The sequence below is a fragment of the Lithobates pipiens genome, unplaced genomic scaffold, assembly GCF_037356315.1.
Source record: "Lithobates pipiens isolate NorthernLeopardFrog02 unplaced genomic scaffold, aLitPip1_a1.2 Scaffold_30, whole genome shotgun sequence".
NCBI classification, from domain to species: domain Eukaryota; kingdom Metazoa; phylum Chordata; class Amphibia; order Anura; family Ranidae; genus Lithobates; species Lithobates pipiens.
Genome location: NW_027507791.1, coordinates 20976478 through 20993332, shown reverse-complemented (window position 1 = coordinate 20993332; position 16855 = coordinate 20976478). Strand labels below are relative to the sequence as shown.

The 16855-nt window shown below is 40.4% G+C and overlaps 1 protein-coding gene across 1 annotated transcript in view; it reads right to left on the bottom strand.

The window, feature by feature from the left end:
• KCNK13 (potassium two pore domain channel subfamily K member 13) overlaps positions 1-16855 on the bottom strand; it is a 171844-nt gene that overhangs the window by 10810 nt on the left and 144179 nt on the right. The window lies entirely within an intron of this gene.

Below are 16855 nucleotides of genomic sequence, written 5' to 3'. Positions count from 1 at the left end.
TGGGTTCCCCTCCTTTCCTCTCCCACTGGCTGCTGTAGAGGATCGTTTCAGGATGGAGAGCAGGGAAGGGTACAGCAAATATGTAATTTACCAGCCCCTTCCTTTTCTGAATGAACACAGTGTGCGATTGGCACTGTTTACTGCCCAACTGACAATGTCCATGTTTTCATACATTTATACATACAGTATACATATATACTGTATACACGGACACACATGCATGTGTTTTAGCCCTTGTACACACGGTCCGACATTCCGACGGAAAATGTCGGATCGGACCACGTTGTCAGATAATCCGACCGTGTGTGGGCTTCATTTGATTTTTTCCGTCGGAATGTCCAACCACATGATCCGATCGGACTTTGTCTGATCGTTTGTAGAGAATTCCGATCAGACAAAGTGGCAAGCATGCTCAGATCAAATTCCTAGACCAAAGCTATTGGCTACTAGCCTGAACGTAGTCCTCTAACAACTAAATAAAGTCATCACGTTACGAATGATCAGATTTTCTGACAACTTTGTCCGACCGTGTGTATGCAACACCAATTTCGGACAAAATCCGTCGGACAAAATTCCGACGGATTTTGTTGTCGGAATGTCCGACCGTGTGTACAAGGGCTTAGAGCTATGGAGTGCACACTAATACAATTGGGTGCATACACCTATGGTTCACTGCTTGTTATTGGTGTTGTTATGTCACTATTTTAAAAGTCAGCAGCTGCAGTATTTGTAGCTGCTGACTTAAAAAAAAAAAAAAACGCGGAGTCCCGGCGGACTCCCGCTTTAATACTTTTTACCAAAAGCAAACGTTTTGCCCAAATCAACAGATTTTTTGCCTGTATTTCACTTATTCCTAATGACTCATCCCCACGGACCAATCCCATGGTTAACATGTCAGCCAGTCATGTTGATGACCATGAAGGCTGGGGGGGTTTGTTTTACAAACAAACTTCTCAAGCCTGCAGATGGCGCTGTGTTTCTCTCTCTGTGCACTCACTGTGCACAGAAATAGAGGCACAATGTTAGAATTACAGCGCTAAGATTGAAAAAGTTGAAATATTTAATCAAAAACTGCTATATGTAAAACAACAACTAGAAAGGTCCAGTGCCAGTCTGTTAAATGAAGAACACCTTCATAAAAAAAAGATGTTGCAGCAATAAACGCACTTCCTGTCCTAGGGTGACAACACTCACTGTCACATATGCAAAAAACTGAGGAGGGCCACTCAAAGCATTGCAAAACTTCCCCCTGCAGTCCAAAGCAAAGATACCAACATTATGGCTGGATTCACACTGATGCGAATTGAATGCAGGTGTCTCCGGCTCTCTATGGAGCTGGTTCACACAGCTCCGAAGCGGCCACAGAGTGCTATATATATATATATATATATATATATGCATATGTATGTGTATATATATATATATATATATATATATATATATATATATATATATATATATACACACATAAACACACACATATATATATGCACACACACACACAAAACAGCTGTCACTCTGCTCACACACTATTTAGATACAGCTACTTTTTAGGTAGAGTTAGGGTGAGTTTTCATTGTGTACATATTGTGTTTTGTTTTTTTCAAATCATCAAAGTTTATTAATTATTGCATTTGTAAAACTGCAGTGCAGCAAAATATGTGGTATTAAAAATTTCAATGACCGCCATTTTATTCTCTTGGGCTTCTGCTAAAAAAAATAATAATAATAATAATATATATATAATGTTTTGAGGGTTCTAAGTAGTTATCTAGCAAATAAAAATGCAGATTTTTACATGTAGGAGAGGAATATGAGAATTGGCTTGGACTGGAACTGGTTAATATTTCAATTCATTGTGGAGATGTTACGAAGACACTGGATTTCTGTCAGGTTTAAGAAGTATTTTGTTCACTTGAAGAAAAAAAGACTGATGTGTTGCTATATACACAGTGGGGATGGAAAGTATTCAGACCCATTTACATTTTTCACTCTTTGTTATATTGCATCCATTTGCTAAAATTATTTAAGTTAATTTTTTTCCTCATTAATGTACACACAGCACCCCATATTTACAGAAAAACACAGAATTGTTGTAATTTTTGCAGATTTATTAAAAAAGAAAAACTGAAATATCACATGGTCCTAAGTATTCAGACCCTTTGCTGTGACACTCATGCATTTAATTCAGGTGCTGTCCATTTCTTTCACCTTCATTTGAGTCCAGCTGTGTTTGATTATACTGATTGGACTTGATTAGGAAAGCCACACACCTGTCTAGATAAGACCTTACAGCTCACAGTGCATGTCAGAGCAAATGAGAATCATGAGGTCAAAGGAACTGCCTGAAGAGCTCAGAGACAGAATTGTGGCAAGGCACAGATCTGGCCAAGGTTACAAAAAAATTCTGCTGCACTTAAGGTTCCTAAGAGCACAGTGACCTCCATAATCCTTAAATGGAAGACGTTTGGGACGACCAGAACCCTTCCTAGAGCTGGCCGTCTGGCCAAACTGAGCTATCGGGGGAGAAGAGCTTTGGTAAGAGAGGTAAAGAAGAACCCAAAGATCACTGTGGCTGAGCTCCAGAGATGCAGTCGAGAGATGGAAGAAAGTTGTAGAAAGTCAACCATCACTGCAGCCCTCCACCCGTCGGGGCTTTATAGCAGAGTGGCCTGACGGAAGCCTCTCCTCAGTGCAAGACACATGAAAGCCCGTATGGAGTTTGCTAAAAAAAAACACCTGAAGGACTCAAAGATGGTGAGAAATAAGATTCTCTGGTCTGATGAGACCAAGATAGAACTTTTTACATTAATGAGGAAAAAAATTAACTTAAATAATTTTAGCAAATGGATGCAATATAACAAAGAGTGAAAAATGTAAGGGGGTCTGAATACTTTCCATCCCCACTGTGTATATATATATATATATATATATATATATATATATATATATATATATATATATATATATATATATATTATATTTATATTTATTTATTTATTTTTTCCTGTGTTTAGATATAATTAAAATATATATATATATATTTTTTAAATTAGTCCTAGAATTATTGTCAAGTTAACCAGCTCTGCTCAATACGTCTCTGCCATCGACACATCAATTGCCTCTGGTCATGAGAAAGTTAATGCCCTTCCTATTATCCTGGTTAAAATTCATACAATGTAGCAATGTCAATATTTGATAACCATAATATACATTTTATCTGAGAAGCTGCTTTCATCAAAGCATCCAATCAATTCATTTCAAACTGTTAATTAGCGCACCAGACTAATTATACCTTGCGGCGACAACTCCCTGCGGGATTTGTGGTCGGGGGCGAACTTTAGGCCAGTCGCTGAACACAGGAAGATGCCATTCTTCAGAGTAAACCAATTAATGGAGATGATGCTGACTGTCAAATGTCATCATCAACGACATTTTACAACATATGCTTCTCAGCGGCAGCAAATTAGCCATTTAATTTCAGGCGACTCATTTGCCAATTAGAATGGCCGTGAAAACGCAAATCAATTTTATCCCGGCCTTGTGACATACAGACACTGATCAGCTGATTTCTGAAAGCTGAACTCTGGCCTCCCCCTTCAGTCTTGCACGGTTGTACCGGTTCCTCTCCTGGCTCGCTCTGATTTCACTGCACACCAGTGGCGGCTGGTGCTCAGTATTGGGGGGGGGGTGGGCTTCCCCCTGCCCCCCTCACTCGCACAAATGCGGGTGACTGACAGTAAGGCAGCGATTGGACAGTGGGATGTGATCAGAGGTGGTGCAGGCTTCTGGAAGCTGCGCTGCCCCCTCACTCACACTAGCCCCCCCCCCCCAAACATCCATGTCCTTAGCTTAGGAGGTGCTGGATCCAGGATAGGGCTCCTGGAAGCTGCCCCTCCACCCCTCCAACTACTGCAGTTTGCCAAGGGATGAGCCGGACCACTGCTTCTCCTCCCAGCCAAACAGGAAGTGGGTCCTGAGACCCAATTGGCCAGGATGTCCTAAGACTCCCTGGCCAATCGGGTCTTGGGACCCGCTTCCTGATGCCACACAACTGGGTAGGCTCAAGGCACATTGCTCTGTGCCCGAGCCGACCCTTTTTTTGAAGCCAATTAGAGTCTCAGGCTCTAATCGTGTGCTTCAAAAAAAAAAAAATTGAAATCCATGCGTTGGGAACCCTGCATGTAGATTAGGGGCCAGGCACATGGACTAAGGGGGAAGCGCCCCTGTGCCCCTAAGAGCGGTCGCCACTGCTGCATACTGTGAGCTTCTCATTAGAAGCTGCAGCAAGTCAGAGAGCCCACCTCATTTCCAGGATGGAGGACATCCAGGTAGGGTTTACTTCCTCTTTAATAGATTTGTGAGTATGAACACTCTGTTATATAGCATGTAATGAGAGTTAATCCTAGTCTGGGTTTAACCCCTTCAATACCGGGCACTTTCACCCCCTTCCTGCCTAGGCCACTTTTTAGCTTTCAGCGATGTCGCACGTTGAATGACAATTGTGCGGTCATGCAACACTGTACACAAATTTATTTTTTCTATCATTTTCTTCACACAAATAGAACTTTCTTTTGGTGGTATTTAATCAGTGCTGGGTTTTTTTTTTTTTTACAAAAAAAAACAACTACAATTTTGAAAAAAAATCCGTACATTTTGTAAATAAGTAATTTTTCACCTTCACTGATGGGCACTGATAAGGTGGCACTTATGGGCACTGATTAGGTGGCACTGATATGAGGCTCTGGTGAGCACTAATAGGTGGCGTTGGTGGGCACTGATAGGTCATACTGGTGGGCACTGATGACCAGCACTGGTGGGTACTGATAGGCAACACGGATAGACAGTACTGATGGGTGGCGCTGATGGGCATGGATGGGCAGTACTGATGAGCAGGAACTGATGGGAGGCATTGACTGGAATCACTTATGGGCACTGATTGATGGCACCGCCGGCACTGCATGGGCTTTCCTGTAATCAGGGCACTGATGATCAGTGCCCCAATTACCTGCCCAGGTCTCATCTGCGAGGAGATGCCGTTGATCGGCACTCCTCGCCACACACTCTGTTGGAGAGCGGTTGTTGCAATATTTTATGCCACACTGTATTTGCACATCGATCTTTCAAACGCAATTTTTTGGGAAAAAATACACTTTAATAGATTAAAAAAAAAAAAAAAATTAGCCCAATTGTTTTGTATAATGTGAAAGATGATGTTACGCCACGAGAATCGTGATCTTTATTCTAAGGAAAAAAAATTGTGATTCTCATTTTAGACAAAATCATGCAGCTCTACTGTAGAGGTATCATTCATACCATATATTGTTTTGTTTGATGAATACCATCTCTAATGCCCTGTACACACGATCGGACATTCCGACAACAAGATCCGCCTGACTTTTTCCGACGGATTTTGGCCCAAACTTGTCTTGCACACACACTGTGGCACAAAGTTGTCGGAAAATCCATACATTAAGAACGCGGTAATGTACAACATGTACGACGGGACTATAAAGAGGCCAGTAGCCAATAACTTTTGTCTAAATTTATTCTGAGCATGCCTGGCACTTTGTGCGTCGGAATTGTCTACACACGATTGGAATTTAAACAATCGCATTTTGTTGTCGGAAAATTTTATATCCAGATCTCAAACTTTGTGTGTCGGAAATTTCGAGGAAAAAGCCAGATGGAATTTCCGACAACTCAATCTGATTGCACTTTTTCCGTTGGAAAGTCCAACCGTGTGTACAGGGCATTAGACCTTATTATACAAAATGTAACGTTCTTTCTTAAAGTTGTGCCTTAATCAGGAAATATTACAGTATAGATAGCATTTATACCTTATATTTTTTATAAACTTTTACATACTCTCAACAGTTTCTTGGCTTGTCTGTCTTTACCTTCTTTAATGAATACCATCTGTAAAGCCATAACTGTCACTTTTAAACATATAGAATTACAAGACTAGACATGTCCAAAATAATATATCTTTTTTCATAGACACCGTCAGCTATGGACCTGGCATAAATTTATTCCAGGTTTCACATATCTCATCATGCAGAGTGCTCAATATTTTATGAAAGCTGAAATTTCTGCTTTCTTTCCACATCCTGTTTTTACAACATCACTGATTATTTTAGCAAAAAAATGAATAAAAAAAATTATATATAATTTTATCTGACAGCTTTGCAGCCATAAATTGAGAAGAGAAAGAAAATCTCATCAATATTAAAGCGAACCTTCAGTCATTTTTTCATCTTTCCATGTATTAAATCTTCTGCCCTTGTTGTTTTAATATGGATAATAAAACATTTTTTTTCTGCCAGTAAATACCTTATACAGCCCACTTCCTGTTTCTTGTCTGGTCATTAGCCTAGGCTTATGACCTCATGCACAGCTCGCTCTCTCACTCTTGTGAGAGTTTGTAAGGAAGGGAGGGGGGGGGTGAGTCATAAGAGGGTTAATGAGAGCTGCAGAGCTGGAGGTGTGCCTCTGTGTGTCTGTATAAATCCAGGAAGTGAACAGGCGTGAGTCATAAGAGGGTGAGTCATAAGAGGGTTAATGAGAGCTGCAGAGCTGGAGGTGTGCCTCTGTGTGTCTGTATAAATCCAGGAAGTGAACAGGCGGCAGCTTCAGCTGCCCACATTTAAAATGGTTGCAGCCAGACTCAGTGGAGGGAGATTTTTGCAGCATACTTGGCAAGTACAGAATCACAGTATATATAAAATAATATGCAAAGTGGTTGGAGGGAAGCTCCAGAATGGCAAAGATGTTTTTATTAATAATTATGTAACCTGATCTGAGAAAAAATGCCAAATTCTTTTTCAGACGCAGAAAACTCTGCAGACTATAACGAGAGGACAAGCCGGGAGCGGTGTAGGATCAGACTAGGGACTAGACTACTTTCTTTTGTTTTTCAGGTCATTCCTTATGGTCGCAATTCATTATATCGTAAATAGTTTCCTTTCAAATTTGGCTGTTAGTGAACATAACGAATACAAATTTATCCGAAATAAAAAATGAATCTAAACAAATGGAACAAAATAAATAATAATAAAAAGTTTTTATTATTATTTATTATTCATTTTTTATGTTCCATTTGTTTAATTAGGACAGTGGACGGTGTCAGTAGGGCAATGGGTGGTGTCAGTAGGACAGTGGATGGTGTCAGTAGGACAGTGAACGGAATCAGTAGGGCAGAGGATGGTGCCAGTAGGGCAATGAATGAATGAATGAATGAATGAATGAAATACTTGTATAGCGCACAATGCGAACTGAATCGCCTCTATGCGCTGGATGGTGTCAGTTAATAGGGCAGTGGACAGTGTCAGTAGGGCAGAGGACAGTGTCAGTAAGGCAGGGGATGGTGTCAACAGAGCAGAGATTTTTGTCAGTAAGGCATTGGACAGTGTCAGTAGTTTTTTATTTTTTTTATTATGATTTTTTACAATTTTATGAATTTATTATTTTGTTCAATATTATTTTTTTATATTATTTTATTTTATTTTTTTACATTTTTTTGGAACACCATTGGGGGGTTTTGGTGAAATATCAGACCCCTGATTCCTCATTTTTAAGACAGAGAAAGGGACTGAGGACAGATATTCCCCAGTTCCTTTCTCTGCAGCCTCAGCTGCCCTAGACAATGCATGAATGGGAAGTGCTCTGTGCTATTCTTCAGTTATGAATGGACACAGTGAGTGATTGATACTGATCACTCACTGTGTTCCATCAAAAAAGGAAGGGGCTGGTAAATTACTTATTCCCCATTCTCCATCCTGAAGCTTTCTTCTGCCTCTCGGGTGACTTTGTTGCCACACTTTGTTGCCACCTTTTTGGAACATTGAGTTAATATATTGTGCTGCATTCCTTGACCTCCATGTGAATTTTCTCCACTTTGGGTACCAAATATCTGGCCCCTCTCTTACAGGTAGGAGAACTCAATTATTTCCAGCAGTTCCCTAAGGAGTGATTGCTACACATTCAGAATTTCTGAATAATAGTGCACATTTTTGCATAATTGAGTGTTTGACTCTCAATAAAACACAAATATTAACCACAAACACCATCAAATTCGTCAGCTTCTCTGAATGGTAAGGGAGAGAGAGACATTTGATTCAAATTCAAATTTTATATTTCTTTTTTAAGTGTACTGGTCCTTGCACTCCCCACTACCACAGATTACCACCCACATATATTGCAGGTTTAATACCTTAATCACTGCGATCTGACAAAAATTCACACCTTCGACCGGTGACTCAGACAATTAACACCCACATTGGGGATTGGATTATGTAATTATAATAGGGTGGTTTTACAACTTCCAGTCATGTCTGGGACAATCAAGCCTTGACACCTTTCATGACACTATGTGTTGGAAGGCAGCATGGTCTAATGTCATATTTCTGGAGTTTCTACATATCTGTTTCCTATTTCCAAAGATCAGCCATGCTGATACTTGCAGTTCCATGGCTTTCTTTCTGGTTGATACAGCCAAGCATTTGCTTTCCTGGGGCGGTCTGGAATGTCTTTGAACAGCTCTTGGCTCCGGACCGTCTGTTGCTATAGCACAAACTTGAAAGGGGCCATAGCTGATAAGATGATTAATGAATGTCCTGCTACAGAAGATCAAAGGGCCAGTTAAGATTGAAGATTGACCTAGGATACAGAGACATGATACATGGACAATGCTGCCCCTAGAGACCAATACAGCAGGACGGACAGTAATATAAGATATTAAAAGTACTACCTCCTGGCAATAGCCCATTGGACATGAGGCTAGTGGGGGTGGTTACGAATGGGTCTGGATGAATGTGTAAAAAGGGCACACAGGAGGAAATTCGTTCCTTTTTTGCTGGTGGTTCTCTGAGCCGCATGGCTCCCTCTTTGCCATCTGAGCCCAGTTTGATGATACAAAGATTTGAGGAAAGTATTGTGACAAGTATATTTGATATTCTGATATTATGTGTTCTGTTGGTATATGTTTGTAATATCTTTCCTTAGTATTATATTATATTAGCGTTTTCCTATTTTCTTGGGAAATAAATAAGACCTTGTTTTATTAAGCAGTGTGCTTGGTCTCATATCTAACCTTGTATTGCTGTGATATCAACAGTAACATGCGATCAGAGTTTTAATAGACTAGCTAACTAGGGGATTAGACAAGGTAATACATAGGAGCAATAGATAGAGTGAATCCGTAACCACCCTCAAATAATAGTTAATTGCACCAAATTACTTCACCATGATAAATGGATTATGGTTATCTGTGTGGTTATAAATGCCAGGACGTGTTCTCGACTCATATTTGAACTGAGTAACGTTCTTAAAAGAGTGCTGATATGTATAACATCTCAAAACAAGTCCAGCTGAATGTGTAAAAATATTACCAGCTATACAATGACCTGGATAAGTGAGAACCTCTAAGCACAACTGTAGATTAAAAGTTTTGATATTATTACTGACCCTAGATCACCACCTATCGTATCATGGTCAGTCGAAGCCAACCAATGAGTACTAGATGAGGGGCTCCCACGAAGAGAGACCCCATTGGTTCAGGGTCACAAATTCTCCCCCAAGACTTCAGGGTAGGCCCGAGGGTCTACACCGAGGGTCTACACCTTCTATCCTAGTGAGAAAAAGAAGCACAGACAAAATTGCAGTGACAGACGTGAAGAAAAAATAAATAAGCGTCCGCGCTATTTTATAGGTTAGGTCCTGAGGCCTGGTAACAAAAATTGCCCCCAGACTTAGCCAAAAGGCCTAGCCCTAGGGGGCACAGTGCAGAAAACCCATAAGTGCCATGGCCATGTGTTCAGTTTGCTTCCCACACCCAAGTGATACTAAGAGCACCCCTGGGGCAACCAACTCCCAGGTAGACCCATTCAAATCAGGAGGCACTGAGCCCCTCCAGTCTTCCCGGGGGATTAAAAATCCCATGGGTTCTTTTTTTGGTGGTATTTGATCACAAAAAAGACCGACAATTTTGAAAAAAAAAAACTGTTTTTTACTTTCTGCTACAAAACATTTCCAATACAAAATTTAAAAAATCGAATTTCTTCAAAAAATTAAGGCCAAAATGTATTGTGCTACATATTTTTGGAAAAATAAATTCAATAACTCAGAGACTCAAAGGAGTGGGATGGTAATTTTTTTTTCCGAACAAATTTCTAACAGTGAATGTGGTTTTTGTTTGGGAAATTGCATTCATTCCAAATCCACTCATTTCAAATCTTCAGGCTTCATGCACACCAAGGCTTTTGTAAATCATTTCCTCCCAGCAGGAGAAAAGCAGCTTAAAAAAAAATGCACTGAAAGGGGTTGTAAAGTCTCAAGGTTTTTCACCTTAATACATTCTATGCATTAAGGTAAAAAACCTTCTGTGGTGCAGCAGCCCCCCAGAGCCCCCCTTTTACTTACCTGAACCCGATCGTTCCAGCATTGAGAACGAGCCCAGCAGCTCCAGCTGCTGCCTCGGATCCTCATTGGATAGACTGCTGTCAATCAAACCCAGTGACACGGTAGCCAGGGGCCGGGGCAGAGACCTGCTGTGTGTGTGTCAGAGGCGTACCTAGGGTCTCCAGCGCCATTGGCGAGAATCTGTCCCCCCCCCCCTTTATTAAAGTGTTAGAATTTCAGTTTTTTTTTTTTTTACATTAATTTCCATTCATTTTTAATTGTCTGCATGTCCATTAAAGATGTTTAGGCTATGCAGTCCCCTTTCAATGGTTTTGACTTTTGAAAAAAGATATTGCATATAAACATAGTAGTCAGATGAGATTTAGGATAAACACGTGGTATCACATTCAGAAGAAATATAAAACCTTATAAACCTTAATAGGTTTTATATTTTTTCTAATATAACTCATTTTAAATTTTTAAAGGTGCTAAATATAATAAAAGATAAGAATCTGTATTCATATTACGGTATGCTTATGCTTCATATTATGCTTAGCTTGGCCATCTAAAATGTCAACGTTACCTCATACCAGAAGAGGTACCTGGTGTGTGCTGGGAAGGGAACAGAGTGATGTGCTTATTACAATGCATCACACTATTCAACTTTTTCTTTTTTTTTATTTTGCAGCTTTTTGAAATGTCACAAACTGACATATCATTCCTGTTTATGCACCGCTGTACACAGTGTTGTAGTGCGCCAAAAACAGTATAGTAAAAAAGAACATCCTACTTGTTTTCACTTCAGTGGTGTGAACTGAACACACGGCACACAAAGCAAATTGCCCTGTCTACCCGCTACACATCACAGCTCAACGCAGGGTGGTGTGAATGGGCTTGGCTGGCACTACTGCTTGCGTGGGTGCCTCTCTGCGTGCCCTTGCGCATAATAGGGCAGCCCATTTATTTTAATGCATTCCCCTACATGTGAAAAACACGGAAAATAAGTCCCCGGCTCTTTTCTAAAAACATGTTCCATAGAACCACATTCTGCTGCAGCACCATTCAGTTTAGGATGTTTGTTTGCAGTTGAATGGGAGGTGCCATTGACAATTAGTGGCACCCCTACTCAAGTGCAGTGCATTTCCCTGTGTGTTGGGAAAGCATGCGATTTTGTGGGCTTTCCCAGCACACGTAGATGTCGATCTAGAATGAATGTTCTATCCAAACTACCGTATATACTCGAGTATAAGCCGAGATTTTCAGCCTCTTTTTTGAGGCTGAAAGTGCCCCCCTCGGCTTATACTCGAGTCATCGCCGTGTGCCTGCCCGATCAGCGCGTCGAGCAGACAGACGGCGGACATTCTACTATTCAAAAGCCGCGCCTCCGTCTGTGATAGGCGGAACACTTAATTTCCCAGCAGTCAGTGGTCCGCCTATCACGGACATCCGCTCATCCTCATACTACGGACGAGGATGAGAGGATGTCCGTGATAGGCGGAACACAGACTGCTGGGAAATTGAGTGTTCCGCCTATCACAGACGGAGGCGCGGCTTTTGAACAGAGGAATGGCCGCCAAGGCGCCGACGAAGAGCGGCGATCCTGGCATGGCAGAAGGACGGAGGCTCGGCACGGGACGGAGGCACGGGACGGAGGCACGGGACGACGGAGGCACGGGACGGAGGCTCGGGACACAGGTAGGCTGGACACACAAGGCTGCACGGACACACACACAGGGATGGATGGACACACACACAGGGATGGATGGATGGACACACACACAGGGATGGATGGATGGACACACACACAGGGATGGATGGATGGACACACACACAGGGATGGATGGATGGACACACACACAGGGATGGATGGATGGACACACACACAGGGATGGATGGATGGACACACACACAGGGATGGACGGACACACACACAGGGATGGATGGACACACACACAGGGATGGATGGACACACACACAGGGATGGATGGACACACACACAGGGATGGACGGACACACACACAGGGATGGATGGACACACAGGGATGGACGGACACACAGGGATGGACAGGCATGTCTCACCCTCGGCTTATACACGAGCCAACAAGTTTCCCAGTTTTTTGGGGGTAAATTGGGGGCCTCGGCTTATATTCGGGTCGGCCTATACTCGAGTATATACGGTAATAGGTTCCTGGGAATGTCCTGTGTTCTATACAATCAGCAGCACAATAAAACCTGCCACTGTTATTGAACCATCACCTGTTCATATTCTCCTGACAGGGTATGAGTATTAGTGTCACGCATGCCAAACAATCCAGAACAGGCTGTTGATAAAAAAAGAGAAAAAAAATATCTTATTTACCCAAATTAAATAAAAGTGGAATACTTTTCAAGTGTAAGCTCTTCTGAGCAGGGCCCTCCTAATCCTCTAGTATGTTAGTGCATTATAACTGTATTGTCTCCCTTTTATTTTCTTTGGTGGTTTGTTTATTAATTTATTCTGGCCACTGAAATAAAAGAACACTCAAGCACTTAGGTGCATTTAGACAAGTTTACATGTGTTTAGGTGCATTTTTGGCACTTATTTCTGACAAAACACTTCTCACTTGAGCACGAGTGATGTTTTTTTGGTTCTGCCTCTGCCCGTAATAACCTATGTGTGCACGGACACATAAGCCATAGCTCCCAACTGTCCCTGATTTGGAAGGATTGTCCTTGATTTGGAGCAATGTCCCTCTGTCCCTCTTTCCCCCTCATTTGTACCTCATTTTGGTCTGATTTATATAGTTGTATATTATATATTAGTATAAAATTAACTTTTTATCTTTCAAAAAGTGTTTCCCAGCGCTAAACCTTTCAATCGATTTCTAAATTGCTGCATTTGTAAATTTTAAAAGCCAATATAAAGGAATAGCAGTGGTAAAAAAAAAGTCCTTGTGGATTTATTCAACCTTTTTTTTTGGTTAATTCTCCTTTAACCACTTCAGCCCCGGAAGATTTGGCTGCTGAATGACCAGGCCATTTTTTGCGATACGGCACTGCGTCGCTTTAACTGACAAATCAAAACAATTATTCTTTTGCTCTACATATTCCACTACATTGATTTTTTGACATGGCGAAAGCCTCTTTTTCTCTTTAACTGACAACTGCACGGGTGTGCGATATTGCACCCAAACAAAATTTACGTCCTTTGTTTCCCACAAATAGAGCTTTCTTTTGGTGGTATTTGATCGCCTTTGCGTTTTTTTTTTTTTTTTTTGCTATAAACAAAAAAAAGCAACAATTTTGAAAAAAACACAATATTTTCTACTTTTTGCTAGAATAAATATCCCCCTTTTTTTTTTTTTTTTTTAAAACCACATTTTTTCTCAGTGTGGGTCAATATGCATTCTTCTACATATTTTTGGTAATAAAAAATGCAATAAGCGTATATTGATTGGTTTGTGCAAATATTATAGTGTCTACAAAATAGGGGATAGATTTACAGCATTTTTATTATTATTTTTTTTTTACTAGTAATGCCGGTGACCTGCAATCTTTATCGGGACTTTGGCACTATGGCCAACACTTTTGACACATTTTTGGGACCATTGGCATTTATACAGCGATCAGTGCTATAAAAATTGATTACTGTAAAAATGTCACTGGCAGGGAAGGGGTTAACACTAGGGGGCGTTCAAGAGGTTAATTGTGTTCCATGCTTCATGTTTCTAACTGTAGGGGGAGGGGACTGATTAGAGGAAGTGATGGATCGTGGTTCCTAGCTAATAGGAACACACGATCTGTCACTCCTCTCAGAACAGAACAGGGAAGTGTTTGTTTACACACACTTGTCCCTGTTCTGTCTCTGATGCTCGCGATCGCTCGTGGCTGCCGGTCATTGCAAACATCGGCTGGGAGCATCGGCACTCCCGCTGTGCGCCCGCTATCCTGATCGCACAAGCTGACGTATAGCTACGATAGTTTGTGGGATCCTGCCGACCTGCCGCAGTAAAATGACGGCGGTTGGTCGGCAAGCAGTGGAGGGGGTGTGGCAGGGGGGCGTGTCCTATGCCTACATACATTTGCTAGTAGGTGTGCCTCATTCCCATCTCAAAATGTTGTCAGGTATGTATAAGCTAACATGGAGAGGTGTTTAGAGGCAGAAAAAAAGTCAAACGCCTGTAAAACAGTTGTTTATTGACCTCAAGCGTATATGAGACCTAAAAGCAAATTCAGTTTTGAAGCACTTTCAAACAACATTCATCAAGTCATCAAATGAGTCCTAATAATTTTTCCACTCTATTTAAAAGAAAAACATTTTAGCTTTACATACACTTTAGCAGAGGGTGAAAATGGGCTTTTAACAATTTTTGCTGCTGTAACTTTTATGTTGGTGGCAGCACTGCAATATAAACAAACTCCTCGCCCCTATGGAGGCCATGAATTAAACTTTTTACAGTGATTTTTGTGGGTCTCCAGCTAGTTAATCACTTCTGCACTGCAAGAACGTGCGTTCCCCTCCACCTGGCCCTTCCCCTGCCCTATGTACCGGGCTTACATATATGGGTTGCTCCGAAACGCGTCAAGTGCGCCGGTGACGTTATGGCGCTCAGTGCTGTGATCCAGTGTGTGTCCCAGCCCTTGCTCCAGGCTCTCTTATCTCACAATCATCTAGCTGGGGGGAGACAGCCATGCCAGTGGTGGTGACAGCTCCAGAGCCAGCCCGACTTTCCATAAACACCGGACATTGAGCTCATAGATGTGCCTGTTTTATGCTTCTAACATGTGAGTGTTACTTAACTGCGTCTTGATTAAATTTGTTTAGTCTACACTCAGAGGCGCCTGTACTCTTTTCTCTTTGCATGCCCCTGCTGGGTGACCAGGACTTCCATAGCGGGTGTCAGAAGGGAGAGCGGACAACATCCATTGGCTGATCTCCCCTGTGTTACATGAACCCAGAAGTAATCAGCTATGAGCACTTCCAGGTTCAGGGTAGACATGTGCACTGCCAAAAAAAAAATGTGTTAGTTTTCTTTTCATTCGTTGTTTTTTTTTTTGTTTCTTGGATCATTAGTTATGATCGCAATTCGTAAATTCGAAAATTCGTAAAATGGGAAATACAAAAATAAGAAAGAAAATCCAAAAATTCGAAAGAACGTAAATCCAAAAATTCTAAATAATAACTAATTACAACTAACTATTAAATTATAGGTACTGAAATTTCCTATCAAAATTTGGCTGTTAGTGAACATAACGAATACGAATTTATCCAAAGTTACGAATTATCCAAAATAATGAATGCCGCATTTAAACAAATGCAATGGAACAAATTAATAATAAATAATAATAAAAAGTTTTTATTATTATTATTTTGTCATGTTCCATTCCTTTAGATACGGCATTTGTTATTTCGGCAAATTCATAACTTCAGATAAATTCATATTCGTTACGTTCACTAACAGCCAAGTTTGAAAGGAAATTCCAATACCTATAATTTAATAGTTATCATTTCAGATTTTCACATTTTCCGGTTTTCGGATTTCTGAATTTATGAATATTCGGAAAAATGTGTTAAATTTGTCGAAATTCGCTCCCAATCTCTATAGTTCTAATTCTAGACCCATCATACAACTATCATGCTAAACCTAAGATAATATTCCTGCACTAGCAAGAAAATGAAAACAAACACAAAACCGCCATTACTAGTAAAAAAAATAAAATAAAAATATTAATAATAAAATGCCATAAAACTATCCCCTATTTTGTAGACGCTATAACTTTTTTGCAAACCAATCAATATACACTAATTGTGATTTTATTTTACCAAACATATGTAGAATACATATTGGCCTTTTTTGTTTATTAAAATATTTTTGGGGATTTTTTTTTTCTATAGCAAAAAGTAAACAATATTGTTGTTTTTTTTTTTTTTCCAAAATTGTCGCTCTTTTTTGTTTATAGTGCAAAAACAAAAAACAAAAAAAAAAAAAAAAACACCAGAAGTGATCGAATACCACCAAAAGAAAGCTCTATTTGTGGGAAAAAAAAAGATACAACATCGCATGACCGCGCAATTTTCAGTTAAAACGACGCAGTAGCGTATATCGCTAAAAATGGCCTGGTCATTAAGGGGTAAAATCTCCTTAAGTGGTTATAGAGTAACCCCACTTTCGGGGGTGAAAAAATAGCAAATAAAGAAAAAAATAATATAATTGCGATACAAGTCGTATTGTAATTGAATGTTATTAAAAATTACCTTTCCTTTTCAATCTGTAGCCACTGTACTTTTCTATAAATGCAAAGCAATATGGCTACATTGAAATAAAATGTGTACTGACCACTCCCCAAAAACAATTTCCTGCTTGTGTGATTGGCTCACCAAATTTCCCAGAAGTTGCCCAAGATACAAGTCAGATTTTAGGCAACCTGCAACAAAAATTTCATATTTTTCATATATCCAATAGGAACACGTCTAAAG